We start from the raw sequence: 15908 nt of genomic DNA on the forward strand, positions 1-15908 counted from the left end.
AACTTGGTAGTCCAAAACCGAACTCCTGATTTCTCCCCTAAAATCTGCTCTTCTCATAGCTCTCCTTACGACAGTAAATGGCAACTTCATTCTTCTGTCTGCTCAGAGCAAAAACCCTGCAGCCACGTTTGAGTCCTTCTTCCGCTCACAAGGAATCCACCAGCAAATTCTGGTGAGTCTTTCTTTGAAAATTATTAACAATCCAGCTACTTCTTAGTAGCTCCACTGGCATTTTTTGCTCAAATTATTGCAATAACCTCCTGATTGGTGCTCACTCCAATCAATGATAGTTTCCATTATGCTAAAATGCTGTGGTTTTTACACCACTATATTAAAGCTTGAGAAATGCAAAGAATCATGTATTAACAGAGATTTGAAACTATATTCCCTATAGATCTATACCAAAGGAATATATGAAGTCATAGGCATAATATTGATTCTATTTTAATGTTTGATTTTACAAAGAATCCATCCTAAGCTGGCTCTAGAGATTTATAATTAAAAAATCAAGTTATCTAGGACTATGGAATAGTCCTTCCACATTTATCAATCTCTTAAACTACACTATACATGAAAACAATTTAGACACTGCTATTTAAATCCTTTTCAAACTGACACAGACTTTAAGTATCTCCAGAATGTTACATAAACATATTAAAATGCATGATTCTTATATTAAGAAGCCCAAAAATATGGGAGAAACCTGAATAGTTGGATTCTATTCTGTGTGCCCATTCCTGGAAGCCAAATTTTCTAGAGGTGGGGCTGCATAACAATAACAGCTAAGCTTACGTTTTAGTTCTTCATTATTAACGGTATTCTACTTCTCACAAACTTATTTCTAAGTTGCCCAAGCAAAACATTAATCTTTAGCATTACATCATGATCTTTATTTTAGAAGCTGTTCTTAAAAAAGAAGTAATCCTAATTCTTTTAGAAGAATTCTTTAAAAAACTAACATGACAACTGTTTCATTGCCGTGACAAAAATATGTTTCTAATTATCTTTCCCCAGACGCTCTCCAACAAACACAACCATTATTATTCCTAATTCTCAATAATCAATAAAATATTGGCCAAGCACTTCATTATTAAGATTACATGCAAAGAGGCATGGAGAATGTTATCTGTGGTTTATCCACCAAGAATCCTAATGGAATATATCTACTGCAACCACAAAACCATGCTGAATACTATATAGACAAACAGACTTTCCTCTCTGAAAGCCTTGCTGACTTGCTCTGCAAGAGTGACAAGCTGAGTCAATTCTCTGAGAAACCAGTGGGTAAAGAGCAGCTACTCAAGGCAGGCACCTTCCTGAGAGTGAGGAGGTATTTCTGGGCTGCTCCCTTCCTCCATGCTCTGAGAAAACTATGCTGTGACAAGCACACACCCAATCCTCTCCAGTCCCCTGAAGTCATGACATGTCTCTGGGGGCAATTCTTCCAGCTCCCATTCATATAATTGTTACTAAGTCTCCCAAGGCTGCTGTGATATTTCAGATCTCTTCCACAGTGTCACAAGACTGGCAGTTCCTAATTGTCTGCTGAACTTTATCCCATGTTTGCTCAGCCACATCCTTAGGGGAACATGGGTTGCTGTAAAGCTTACAATGTGGTCCAGCATGATCGTCGCCTTAGTTTCTTTGGAACAGGTCCAGCACCATCATAGTAGATCTTCTTCAGCCATCAATGTTTCACACTTTTTTTTTTTTTTTTTTGCCAGAATGAAGTGTAAATGATAGGGGAGGCAAAGTAAACAGCCCACTTAACAATACTGCTCACCATGCCCTACCCAGGATTACCCAGAAAGGCCCTCATGGGCCAAAAGCTTGTTCAGGATGGTGGGCTGCTGCTCCTCGGGCGCCATGCTGCTGGCCCTGGCTAACAGCATACGTAAATGGGAAATATACTGTGAATGCTAATGGAGCCCACAGAGGTTCTAAGTGCCTTGCGAGTCTCCTAGAGCCCTACCTCTCAGTACCAGAAATGCTCATCTCCTCTTAAGTCTTTTGATGGAAAAAAATGGCTGAAGTCCCTCACAAAGGAGGTTTATTCAGCTCACCTTTACCTAATTTGATTGACTGCTATATACACATGTTATTTGTCTGTGTGTAAATACTAGCTCACATCGTCTCCACTGAGACAGCCAAGTCTGCAACAACCAGTTGAGCAGGAGCACGAGTAACAGTTTCAGATATTCCTTTAGCTCATACTCATGCATCACCTTTGTCAGAGTGCCCATAAAATTAAGGCCTCATTGTAAACACTTCCTACAGATAACTGGACACTTTCACAGAGAAGCTATCGTCATTTGTTTCAAGTGGTTTTCAGCTTCAAATGAAAGAAGCCATGATTGGTTTTGATCCAGTTAGCATCTGATCTCATTTCCTAATGAGCACCCTGATATCTTTGGGGGGAATTACCTCTTCCCCCTGTGTGCAGTTTTTTTTTTTTTTAAATATTTATTTGGCTGCATCGGGATTTAGTTGCAGCAGGCAGGATCTTCACTGCATCACAAAGGATCTTTGCTGCTCAGAGTGCACAGGTTTCATAGCTGCAGCTTAGTTGCTTCAGGCATGTGGGATCTTAGTTCCCCAACCAGGGATCGGAGCTGTATCCCCTGCATTGCAAGGTGGATTCTTGACCACTAGACCACCAGGGAAGTCCCTGTAGTTTTGATGGGATGATACCCACTTCCTATACAAAAGCTGAGAGACTATATGCTTTTCCCTTTTATGGTAGTAAAGTGACTGGCACACTTGCAGTAAAGCCTCTACCAATTGGATGCTTCCTCTCAAGACTTTGAACCTTGAGTGACCCAAGGGTGGTGCCCATGCCTTATCCCAACTGTTCCAGCCATGGTATCATTCCCATACTACAGGTTTCCTCACTATGGAGCAGTCTTGGTTATTGTCCTCCCCAGGCCTTGTTCTCCAGGCTCCCTGTCAATCTGTGAACACCAGATAGATATCAGTAAAATCCCTTTTCCTTGGTTCATCCAGAATCTCTGTCTGTTACTTACACCACAGCATTCTGACTAACCCACGAACACAACTGAGAAAGAATAATGCTGACTCCAAAAATATCTTCTCTTTGGCTGGTAGGAGGTAGCTCAGCAAGCTGTTAATGATTAGGGCTGTGTGTTTTCAATAAATCTGCAGATAATGACCTGGCTTGTTCTATTGGTGCTCCTTGTAGACTAACCAACGGCCAGCATTCTGATGTGAATCACTTGAATATTTTTCAACCCACTTGACTATTCTGAGCTTTATTTGTCAGCTAAAAATATAAACCCCAAAGCTTTCATTTTTATTAACCAGCTTAAACTATTTTAGTCTGGATAAGGCGGTACTACCTCATTTGCCTCATATCTCAGCATGCTGCTTAAAAGCCAGGGTGGGATATGATTCCCCTTTTCTTCTCAGAACCTGTACGATAAGAACCTTCCCATTTCGTCTGTCCTTCAGATTCATCTATGGGAATAAAAGTGCTCCTGGATGTGCTTATCAGAAATGAGTGAAAGATAAGCGAGCACTAGGAATGCCTGGATTGAGGCGTCTATGAGCAGGAGGAAAGAGAGTCATCCACCCCGAGAGCAAAGCAGGAAGTCCCATGTGTGAGGTGGGCAGGGAGGGGTAGGACTGCAGCCGGGAGCCCTCAGAACGGGCACAATGAGTGCCCCAGCTGCTACTTTTATCAGTTTTGTACCCTGAAGAACTCTCATGCTTTCAACTAAATAGATGTGTGGATTCCACACAAGCAACCTGAAGGAGGAGCTTGTGCTGGCACCTGCTATAGAGGGAACAGGTAAAGGAGCAAACTGAGGGGTCCTCAGGAACCCCATAATAGGGGCAACTCTTTACCCCAAGGCTTTGTTTCATGACAGCAGAAATGACAGCAGCAAAATACGAACAAAACCCAGACTGCCCAAACTAGCATTTTGCCAAGCCTTATTTATCAGTCCGTCTCTTAAACCAGCCTCCTTGCTGCTTTCCAATGTTTGAGAAATTCAGCTTCCATAGAGAGCAGCTCAGAGGCGTAGTGTTCCCAGAGACAGAGTGGTGATTTGGTATTTCTACCTAGACCAACCCAGTCCCAAAGACCCAAGGCAGACGGCAGGCACCAAAAGGAATACTCAGAACTGAATACCCACTTGAGTCTCAAAGGATAGTACCTAAAGGGCAGAGAAGTGGTTGGAAGGTTGAAGAAAAGATGGAAGAGCCAATAGAAGAGCTGAAAAAACAGATCTAGGGTGTAGAAGTGTTTGAACAAGGCTCCCAGCTGGCTGAGGAAGGGAAGAAAGAAGGAAAGGGGGACTGCTGCTCACCAGCAACTTGATTTCATTCCTTTTTTTAATTGCATTTTTTATTGTGATAAAATTCACCATTTTAAAGTGTATAATTCAGTGCAGTTTAGTATATTCACAATGTTGAGTAACCATCACAACTATCTAATTCCAGAACATTTTGATCACCCAAAAAAGAAATCCCATGCCCATTAGCAGTCACTCCCCATTATTCCGGGCTTCCCAGGTGGCACTAGTAGTGAAGAACCCACTTGACAATGAAGGAGACACAAGAGACACAAGTTCGATCCCTGGGTGGGAAAGATGCCCTGAAGGAGAAAATGGCAACCCACTCGGGTATTCTTGCCTACAGAATCCCATGGACAGAGGAGCCTGACGGACTATGGTCCAGAGGGTTGCAAAGAGTCAGACACAACTGAAGCAAATTCATGCACACACACATGCCCCGTTATTCAATCCCCTAGCCTCCTGAAACCACAAATCTACTTTCATTCTCTATGGGTTTGCTTATATTATATATTTCATCTGAATGGAATCACATTGTACATGGCCTTTTGTATGTGACTTCTTTCACTTAGCATAATGTTTCCATGGTTCATCCATCTTATACCATGTATCACTACTTTATTCCCTTTTGAGCTTAATTATATTCCAGGGTATGGACATACCACATTTGTTCATCCATCCGTCAGCTGATGAACATTTGGACTGTTTCCACTGTTTGGCTGTTATGAATAGCGCCGCTGTCAGTATTCATATATATATGTTTTTGGTTCTCTTCCACGTGCACCTAGGAGTGGAATTGCTGGGTCACAGACTTCATTACTTCTTGAGAATCTTGTTCTCAGTGCAGGAGTATGGAGCAAAATGACAATACAGCCCTTGCTCTCATGCTCCTGGATATAAAGCTCTAAGCACAGAGGGTTCAGTATGATGGTTTGATGTGAGCCCATGTCTCCTGCTGGAATATGATGAAGACCACAGCCTTCCTGGAAAGAGGAAGAAGAAAGTGATGTGACAAAGGAAGCCAGGCCAGAGTCAGAGGGCCCTTGGAGGCAGTTCCCACTGCCTCCAGCTGTGAGCTCAGCTCCTCCCCTGAACCTGTGGTCCCATCCACAGCCCATTCAGCACTGCTCTTTCCAGAAACACCAAAACATGAGTCAGGTGGCAAAGTGAATAGGTGCAAAGAGCTGGTAAGATTTTTTAACCCACTATTGTATTCCAATGTCTTAATTCAGGTTGCTACAACAAAATACTATAGACTGGGTGGTTTATAAATAATGGAAAATTACTTCTCACAGTTCTAGACGCTGGAAGTTCAAACTCAGGGTGTCAGGTTCTGATGAAAGCTCTCTTGCTGACTACTGACAGCCATTTTCTCATTGTCTTCACTTGGTGGAGGGGGGAGGGAGCTCTCTGGGGCCTCTTTTATAAGGGCACTAATCCCACTCCTGAGGGCTCCACCCCCATGACCTAAACATCTTCCAAAAGCCCACCTCCAAATACCACTGATTGAGGATTAGGTTTCAACATACGAATTCTGGAGGAACACAGTCTATAGTGCCTGGAAACTTCAATGATTTACTTTCTAAAGTCTTTCTTCCCTTTATCATTGTGTTCTGCAGTGAAAGCCAGAGAACTACGAGGCTAGACTCCCTCCCCCCCACGCTAACACTGCCTGGTCCATCTCCTGCCCATATTTTCCTTTATTCCGTGATGCTCTTCATTCCTTTCTATGCCTTTGTCTTCATTCCCTCTGTCAACTGCCAAACAGCTGGAAGAGAATGCACACCTTTCTTCCAATCAAAGTTTGTCTTCGTCTGACCTCTCAGGATATTTTATGTTGTTCCTCTCATCCAAGAAATCCTATAGGTACTGTTGCAAGAGTTCAGATAGATTCTCATCCTCAAAATGTAGATGCTCAGGAAACCCACAGGATGAGGATGAGAGATGCTTTTTTTGTTCTCATGGTGGGATGGCGATAGTGGTGGAAAAGGTTGAAATGTTGTTTCTAGAGTTAATTAAAATGAAGAAAGAAGACTCATTCAAATACTAGGTATTGGGCAGCTATCTGGGGGGAAGTGTGTCTTACCACCTTGAACCTGTGCAGATCCTGCCTCAGTTCAGTTCAGTCGCTAAGTTGTGTCTGACTCTTTGTGACCTCATGGACCGCCACACGCCAGGCTTCCCTGTCCATCACCAACTCCTGGAGTTTACTCAAACTCATGTCCATTGAGTCAGTGATGCCATCCAACCATCTCATCCTCTGTCATCCCCTTATGCTCCTGCCTTCAATCTTTCCCAGCATCAGGGTCTTTTCAAATGAGTCAGTTCTTCACATCAGGTGGCCAAAGTATCAGAGTTTCAGCTTCAGCATCAGTCCTTCCAATGAATATTCAGGATTGCTTTAGGATGGATTGGTCGGATCTCCTTGTTGTCCAAGGGCCTCTCAAAAGTCACAGTTCAAAAGCATCAATTCTTTGGCTCAGCTTTCTTTATAGTCCAACTCTCACATCCATACATGACAACTGGATAAATCATAACTTTGACTAGACGGACCTTTGTTGGCAAAGTAATGTCTCTGCTTTTTAATCTGCTGTATAGGTTGGCCATAACTTTTCTTCCAAGGAGCAAGCATCTTTTAATTTCATGGCTGCAGTCACCATCTGCAGTGATTTTGGAGCCCAAGAAAATAAAATCTCTCACTGTTCCCATTGTTTCCCCATTTATTTGCCATGAAGTGATAGGACCAGATGCCATGATCTTAGTTTTCTGAATGTTGAGTTTTAAGTCAGCTTTTTCACTCTCCTCTTTCACTTTCATCAAGAGGCTCTTTAGTTCTTCGCTTTCTGCCATAAGTGTGGTATCATATGCATATCTGAGGTTACAGATATTTTTCCCTGCAATCTTGATTCCAGCATGTGCTTCATCCAGCCTGGCATTTCATATGATGTACTCTGCATATAAAAATAAGCAGGGTGACAAAAAAGAGCCTTGACTTACTCCTTTCCCAATTTGGAACCAGTCTGTTGTTTCATGTCCAGTTCTAACTGTTGCTTCTTATCCTGCATACAGACTTCTCAGGAGGCAGGTCAGGTGGTCTGGTATTCCCATCTCTTTCAGAATTTTCCACAGTTTGCTGTGATCCACACAATCAAAGGCTTTGGCATAGTCAATAAAGCAGATGTTTTTCTGGAACTCTATTGCTTTTTTGATAATTCAACAGATGTTGGCAATTTGATTTCTGGTTCCTCTGCCTTTTCTAAATCCAGTTTAAACATCTGGAAGTTCACGGTTCACGTATTGCTGATGTCTGGCTTGGAGAATTTTGAGCATGACTTTACTAGCGTGTGAGATGAGTGCAACTGTGCAGTAGTTTGAGCATTCTTTGGCATTGCCTTTCTTTGGGATTGGAATGAAAACTGACCTTTTCTAGTCGTGTGGCCACTGCTGAGTTTTCCAAATTTGCTGGCATATTGAGTACAGCATTTTCACAGCATCATCTTTTAGGATTTGAAATAGCTCAACTGGAATTCCAGATCCTGCCTAGGTGGCTCATGATGCTGGCACGTGAGAAGGCCCTATATTCTTGAAAGGAACATTTTGACCACTCTTTTTCAATGCCTAACTTTATGTGGCACGTGCTCTGCTAAGAGAAGACAATACAAAAACAAATAAGTTGTGTCGTCAAGGAATTTATAGTATTAATAGAAATACATGAGGGAAGGTGATGTGTTGGGCGAAGGAGAACAGTTGAAGGTTATGAGGAAAAAGGAGAGAAGGCAACCACCAAGGGCAAAGAGAATGTTCCTTCCATGAGTCCTCTGAGGCGCGAAGGTCAGCAAATCATTGTGTGAATTTTCCTTCTGCTTAGTCTGCTGCAGTGGGAAGAGGAGAGGAGTCGTTTGGATCTAATGAGTCCACTTGGGCCTTTCTCTGTGGTCTTAAACTCACAGAGTCACCTTTCTAGATAGTATGAAGACTACAAATCCTGATAATCATGGTGGCAGAATGATTTGCTTGGACTGCAAAAAGATAGTAGTGGCTTTTTCCCAAAATGTGCATATTTTTATAATTAATTAAGTTAATCCCTACAGTCTATGGTAGGTACAGCCCCTTTAAATTCTAAGGGCATTGACAACCCAAATAATTATACTAATACATTTAATAAAGGGGTGCCAGAGTAGGGAACAGGGCAGCAGAAGCAGCCATAAAAGGCTGCTCCCTCGCAGCCCTGTAGAAGGAAGGAGGCAGGGCAGGGCTGGAAGGGGCCACCCCGACATATATTGCAACCTGAGGGGCTTTCTCCCACCTGGGGGCGTGGGATTTCAGCAAACTTTTCATATCCTTGTCAAGTGCTGGGAAGAATTTCGATCACAGAGCTGTGTCTGGAGCCAGCTTTGGCGAGGTCAGCTGTTGGTCTGGGAGACACTGTAATAATGACTTTTGACCAGGGAAATGGCAGTTTCCAAAGGACATATGACTTCATCAGTCATTGTGTCTTTGATTAATGTCTTGTGTCCTTCAGGGTGTTTCATCTGAAACTATCATGTAAACTCGGACCTCCCTGCCCCACCGTGAGGGAAGCATTCCTCTTTGAGGAAACTGACAGAATTCTCTGAGAGTCTGAGGGTGAGCTTCACAAGCAGGACTGGAATTCATCCCTTGCCACAGGCTTAGGAAACAAGGCTCACAGCTTCACTCCATCGTCTTCCCCTTGGAAGGCAGGGAAGGCAAAGCGGCACAACAGGAGGCTGTCAATGCTTAAACTGTTAACTAGCGTTTTCCCAAAATGTGTTTCTGGTTAGTTTAAAGAAGGATAAACAAGATTTAATAGCTGGCAATGAATCACATTTTTTTTTTCCCTCCCTAAATGCTATTTGGATCCACTCAAACGCCTGTCGTTCTACTTTTGTACAAATAAATAAATCTCCTTTTCTTTTGTGCATTTTTCTCTGTCCTGCATTTCCTAAAATACAATTTGTTTGACGGATGACTTAAGCAGTTCTGAGATTTGTTTTTGGCTCTGTAGGCAACTGGGTTGTTTTCTCATCATAATTCAGTGGGACAAGGTTATCACCCCACAAACACTAACACCTCATTTAGAACCAGAAGCACTCCCCCACCAGAAGAAAGCCATTGCTAATGCTCTCCATGTAAGTTTCAGTTGTTACATATTAAGTTTCCCGGTATTAACATCTATGCCCTGCCCCTTCCCTTCCCTCTTGTTTTAGTTATGCTGGATATACTTCATGCATACAGACATTTAGAAGTGGAATTACAGACAGAAAGTAAACTTGAGATGAAGCACAGAGGTGGGCCCTGCATCTGCTTAGGCTTACAACTCTAGAACCAAGAAACTGACAAATAGGAACAAACCTCACTATAATTTGAAAGCAAAATGAACCCAGAGTATTTTTTTCCCCGCCACATAATCATGGATTTTATTTTATTTTTTAAAGACAAAGACCTGTGAAACAGTTGAACTGAAATTAAACCTAATATTTTCCAAAGTAATTGTATTGAAAACTGAAATGTTCAAATGGACTCTGAATCAAGAGGACATTTCGTTTGGTTTCAAGTCCTTGGTTAAACAGAGAAGTGCCTTTTCAGTAACTGCCCTTTATAATAAAAGATGAGGCAAGTCTATAGAAATATGTTACAGGTCTCCTTTTCAAGTTCTCCTTATTAACAGAGGCTTTGTGAGCCTGTTCCAAACACTCCGTCCATACTCCTCATAATCAGAAATGCTATAGCCCAGGAAACAAAGGAAGTTCCAAGAAGAGGGCAAACCCAGAACCCAGAGGTGGGCTCGTGTTTCTGCCAGTTCTCAGCTGAGTGGTTGGGAATGAAGAGGGAGCTGTCTTGCCATCCCATCTATCCCCGTCTCAACTGTCCAAGTTCAAGCACAAAGCCCTAAAGTAACAAAGTAACAGTAACATGGCTAGGTCTGAAGATTATTTCCTGCAAGTTCAGAAGATTTTGTTTTTCTATAACAGTACAGTACTGTTTAATGTGACTTTTGGTACTTAGTATATTGTATTGCAATAATTTGTTTACAGGTTTATGTTATCTCAAAAGTAGGGACCACAGTATCTCCACATTTATAGTCTATGGGAGTTTGAATAGAATCTGTATCTCACTGTTGAGTGAAAATTGCATAAATCTTAATTATGGTGAATTGGTTCATTACTTTTCAGGTCTACTATATCCTTCTACATTTCTGTCTATTCATTCTATTAATTTTTGAGAGTTTGATACTGAAACTCCAACTAAAAATATTTATCTACTTAAAAAAATAATTGTAATATATAGTGGAACTATATGTAACTTTGTTCTGTATTTTTCAAGTCTCCTGTAAATGTGTCATCATACTTTCATAATTTAAAAAGTAAAAAAGAAAGAAAAAAAAAAGAGTAGGGACTATACCATCTTTGAATCTCTCAGTATATAGCATAGAGCATATTAGATGACCTATAAATGATTAAATGAGAGACTGCATGAATGGAAGGATACCAAATGGCATTGATGAATAATCAATTTCCTTTCTCAACATTCATTTATCAGCCCTGTGTAGTAAAATATACAGTTTTTTAAAAGTATGATTCTCATTCATTAAGTTTCATGCAGTTTTGAAGACCACTTATGGGGTTTTATCATCATGTCCACTGAGCTCTGGAGTCCAAGAAACCTGAGCTGGGAACTAGTGATACAAGCCCGTGGTTCTCAGTCTTGAGTGTGCATTAGAATAACCTCAAGGCCTTCTATTAATATATTGCTGGGCCCACTTCTAGAGGTTCTGACCCAGTCATGTTTGGGATAATGCTGATGCTACTAGTCCAGGGACCACACTTTGAGAAACACTGATTTAAGCAGGGTGGTGTGTCAGTTCTCATGCTGACTAAACTGCACGACCTTCAGTAGACCTTTCATCCACCTCATAGGGCTCATGAAGATGGGGAGAGTCAATAAACCCACAGAGTATTTCTTGAACACAAACCCTGGATCACTTACATGATTACACCTGTCTCAGCCTTCCTCACAGGGATTAAAGCTACAAGTGAGAAAGGAGGTGAATATGATGCTTTGGAAAATTGGAAGTATCATAGAGATATATTGCTTTTTATCACAAAGATCCAAACTTTATCTTGGGCTTTTCCCACTAGGGCCTTCCTGGATTGGACTTCTTAGCAAAGAAATACTGATGTTAATTTAGGGAACAAACCCACTAGATTAGGAAACATGAAAAGTGACTGACAAGTTTGATGTGTCAGAATTCGCATGCTGGAAGAATCCATGATTCTCTGAGCATTCTACTGAGCTGCTACAGAAGGACTGGCGTGCGTTCAGTACATGAACATACGTCTCTACCCACTGATGCCACAACCACCAGGATCTGTGCACTCACGAGGTCTAGCTGCTGGCAGCCCTGACTCTAACATTAATCAGCTTGACATCTGGAACCAACCTGAGGCACCCCATCCGACTGCCACAGATGCCTTTACTTTTCGGCTGTCAGCAAGGAGATTATTCAGTTTAGGGTGCCAGGTTGACAACACACAGTCTGCATGGAGGGTTGAGTAGTGTGTTTAAAAAAAAAAAAAGTGAGCTGAATAATCTGGGAGTGTGGGTGAGACAAAAATTTCCCTCAGTAATCTGTCAGCTCGAACTTACACCAGGAAGGCATTTTGCCTGGAGCAGCAGAATTACTGTGGTTGAGAAGAGCTGGCTAGATTATGCTCTACATATCCTTGGAGTACATATTTTGCCCATTTTTGCAAACGTGTATAGCAGTGACAGCAGCTACTTTCAAAACCCTTTAGCACACACTGGCCTGCTTGAGTTAGGACTGCATTCTTCAGTGGCACTGGGGAAGATGTCAGAACGTCTCCGTGGGTGAGTTCTGAAGACTGGGCACTGCTCGGTGACTAGTAACCTACTCGCTGTCAGCCTCACAGCAGCAGTGTGGGAAGGGGTTAGCGGGCACAACTAACTCCCTCTTCTATTTTAGCATTTCATGTGCTCTAATATGGAAAAAGAGGACCAAGACATTTTCCAGAAGAACAGCTTTTTGGAAACTGCTCTGTGACACATTAGACACAGGCAAAAAGGAATCAGACTTCACCTCATCAAGAAAAAAAAAATCTATAGATAACACTGTAAATCAGTCAGGAATCAAATGTCTTCCTGGATTGTCACCCACCATTTCACAGCATTGATTTCTCAAAGCCTAAAACCATAAAGAGCCTAAACCAGAGCGGAAGGGCATCCTGGCCTCCCGTGTTCTCTGATTTAATTTTCCCCTCTGAACACATGCCACTCCATAATTAGAACATTTACCAACCATAAATACAATTTAAACTCTGTACATGTGTGCCTACATGTGTGGAGAAACTTAGGCTGAGATACGGTTTCAATAAAAACAATCCTTCTGCACTGATTAGAATGTGTAAAGAGGAAATCTGTTTATACCACAATCTACTCAAAACTTGTGTTGGCAGCAACACTTTCGGCTAATAACTGTCAATGGCAAAGTTACATGGAGGATATGAATTATACTACTCACAGTCTGGAGATCGGAGCTCAGTCTAAAATGGCATGTCCAACACTTTCCGCCATGTCCACCACGAAGGGATGCCATAAGCGCAAGGCCGATGAAGCTCAGACTGCTATCAAAGTGGGCTTGCTCAATGACGCTCCATGGTCTGTCACGTTCAAGTCCATCCACAGACAGAAAGGAGGTTTCAGAGGAAACTGCAAAGCCCTGCAATGTTTTGGGAAGGTGTTAGTATTTATTCTCCGTCTCTTCCAATAATGATGGCATCATTCTGGATCTACAGTAGCATGAAGAATGAGATTATAGGATTAACTAGAAACCAACAGGGCATTTAATATTTTATGCTCCATTTTTAATTTCTTGTTGATTTCATAAAAACCAGAAATCAAGCATTGTCCACTGAGTCCATCGCCCATGGGTTCATCCCAACCAAGAGCATCCCTGGTCTGATTAATGCAAGATCACCTGAGGGTCTACAGAACTCAGAAGAACCCCTCGGTCACACTCAAGAAGCAGTAGGAAGAGGGAAAACACAAATAGAAAAGATGAAGGTGGTGAAAAATCACAAGTGAAAAATGATGACCCCACACTGTTCCCCACACAACTGACAAAAGTCACCTGAACATCCTCTAGTCCCTCCATCTTTCCTTCGGCCCTGCTGCATTTTCTTTCACCCCAGACTCTGTCAGAATCTGTGTTGCACCCGCAAGTGACTCAATTTTTATTTGCATGCCTAGTGCTGTCAGACGCAGTGCAACATGCAGCCATTTCCTCAGACTGGCTACCCTTCCCTTCTCTGGGTTCTTCAGGCATTTGCTCAGATCCAGTTCACAACAGCATAGGCTGGCTACACGCAAGTAAACACAAATAGAGAGTCCAGACGACTGACACTCAAGAAAAACTTTGGGTAGCAGTGCAGTCTCATACAGAGCACTTCCAATAGATGACTCTAGTGCTTTCACACAGGTTATTTCATTTAATTCTCTTATCAACTCTGAGAAACCATCATCACTGTTGTCTGTAACAGCATACTTGAGACATACTTAAAAGCCAAGAAAAACTTTGTGACTGACCCAAAATCAAACATCTAGTAAATATCACAGCTGGGTGCTGCAAGTGACACTATTTCATTCCTTTATGGCTGAGCTATATTCCACTGTATGTATGTACCACACGGTCTTTATCCATCCCTCGGTCAGTGGATATTTACGTTGCTTCCATGTCTTGGCCAGTGTAAACAGCAATGCGTGGATGGACCTAAAGATTTTCCTACTGAGCGAAATAAGTCAGACGGAGAAAGAGAAATATTGTATGACACTGCTTATATGAAGAATCTCAAAAACTGATAAAAATGAACTTATTTACAGAACAGAGTCACAGACTTAAAGAATGCACTTATGGTTACCAGAGGGGAAGGGAGGGAGGGATAGTTAGGGAGTCTGGCATTGACACATGCACACTGCTGTATTTAAAATGGACACCAACAAGGACCTACTATATACCACTGGGAACTCTGCTCAGTATTCTGTAACAATCTAACTGGGAAAAGAATTTGAAAAAGAATAGATACATCTGTATGTATAACTGAATCACTTTGTTGTACACCTGAAATTAACACAACAGTGTTAACTGTAATATACAAAAAAAGTCAAAAAAAATCACAGCTGGAACCCCAAATCCATCTCTGTATCATGATGCTGCAACACAAAGGAAGAATCCTTCCTTTAGCCCTTTATTAGCCCTAAATAACACACACACACACACACAAAAATGAGCTCAGACCTCAGCACCTGGAACAAGAGTGGTCATCAGCTCTAATGGACCACATGTGACTATTCACCCATGCAGCCCCAAATATCCACAGGAGGTAGGACAGGCTCTCTGTTGCTTCCTTCCTGAACTTTTCGAATGAGCTCAGTCTCCACACCCCACCCTGCAGTGCATTTCTAGGGAGCTGGAAGCAGAGGGTCTTCCATAAGGGGCCCTCCTCTGTAAAATACCATTCCTCTGTTCTCCTGAGAGCCCTGGTTAGTTGACCTTTCAGGCATGATGAAAGATAGCTCTTTTTGGTTTATTTTCCCCAGATAGTTGGAGGAATGTTGTTCTGGGCTCATGTTCAGTGGGTTTGTGCTTTTTGTTGCTGTAATGGTGTTTTGCTATAGTAGTATTACCATATTTTGGAAGTTTTCTAAACCATTGCCTATGCACTCAGGGGTGACTACTAAAATGATGAGGACATTTTTATAAATCACAAAAATAAACAAATGTATAAAAGTGCAGTTAATAAAACGGGCAAAGCTAACTTGGCTAAAGAAACAACTTAAAGTGTTTTTCAGAATGTAAAGTGAGTTTTATGCCCCAAAAGAAGTCCATAGAATAAAAATTCTGTACATTTTAAGGAAAAATCAGTATACAGAACTGATATGATAAATGATAAAAGATGACTTTGATTTTGTATTTTATTTGGGTATCTAGAGGAAAGAAATATAGATGGAAAAATAAACATACATGTGTTAGGAATAACTACATCTTATTTACGTATGATTGCTGCTTTATTAGAATCAAAACAAGCATGATAATTTTTTTGGAGTTGTTTTTTCTAAGTGGCCTTCTTCTTCTTTTTCACCCAATACCTATAATCTTTACCACATCTGAAGGGCTACCATCTTAGGATATCATCGAACCAGCTGAGAAACATCAGAAACTAGACTTTCTAGATCACATACCAACCTTCCTCCCCCTCCCCGTCCACTGCCTCTACCTACCTCATCCACTGCTCTGCCAGGAGCCTGGCATCCACCAGCTGGGGCCTCACTGGCTGCACAGGAACTTGCTCGGGTCTCCCTGCTCATCTCTGAAAATTTACATAGGTGGTTTTCCAAAGGAGAAGAAACTGACTGCTAAATGCTCTGTGTGCTGGGCAAGATTTCCATGCACCCATGAATACCCATTCAAGTAGGAAATAAAAGCTAAGTACTTGATTTCATTCATGGGAAAAAATTTAACCATTTACAGGTGAACAAAAGTTTCTAAATGTGTATTTT

Source organism: Moschus berezovskii, chromosome 18 (assembly GCF_049115385.1).
Source record: "Moschus berezovskii isolate FMDL1 chromosome 18, NW_MosBer_1.0, whole genome shotgun sequence".
Classification (NCBI taxonomy): domain Eukaryota; kingdom Metazoa; phylum Chordata; class Mammalia; order Artiodactyla; family Moschidae; genus Moschus; species Moschus berezovskii.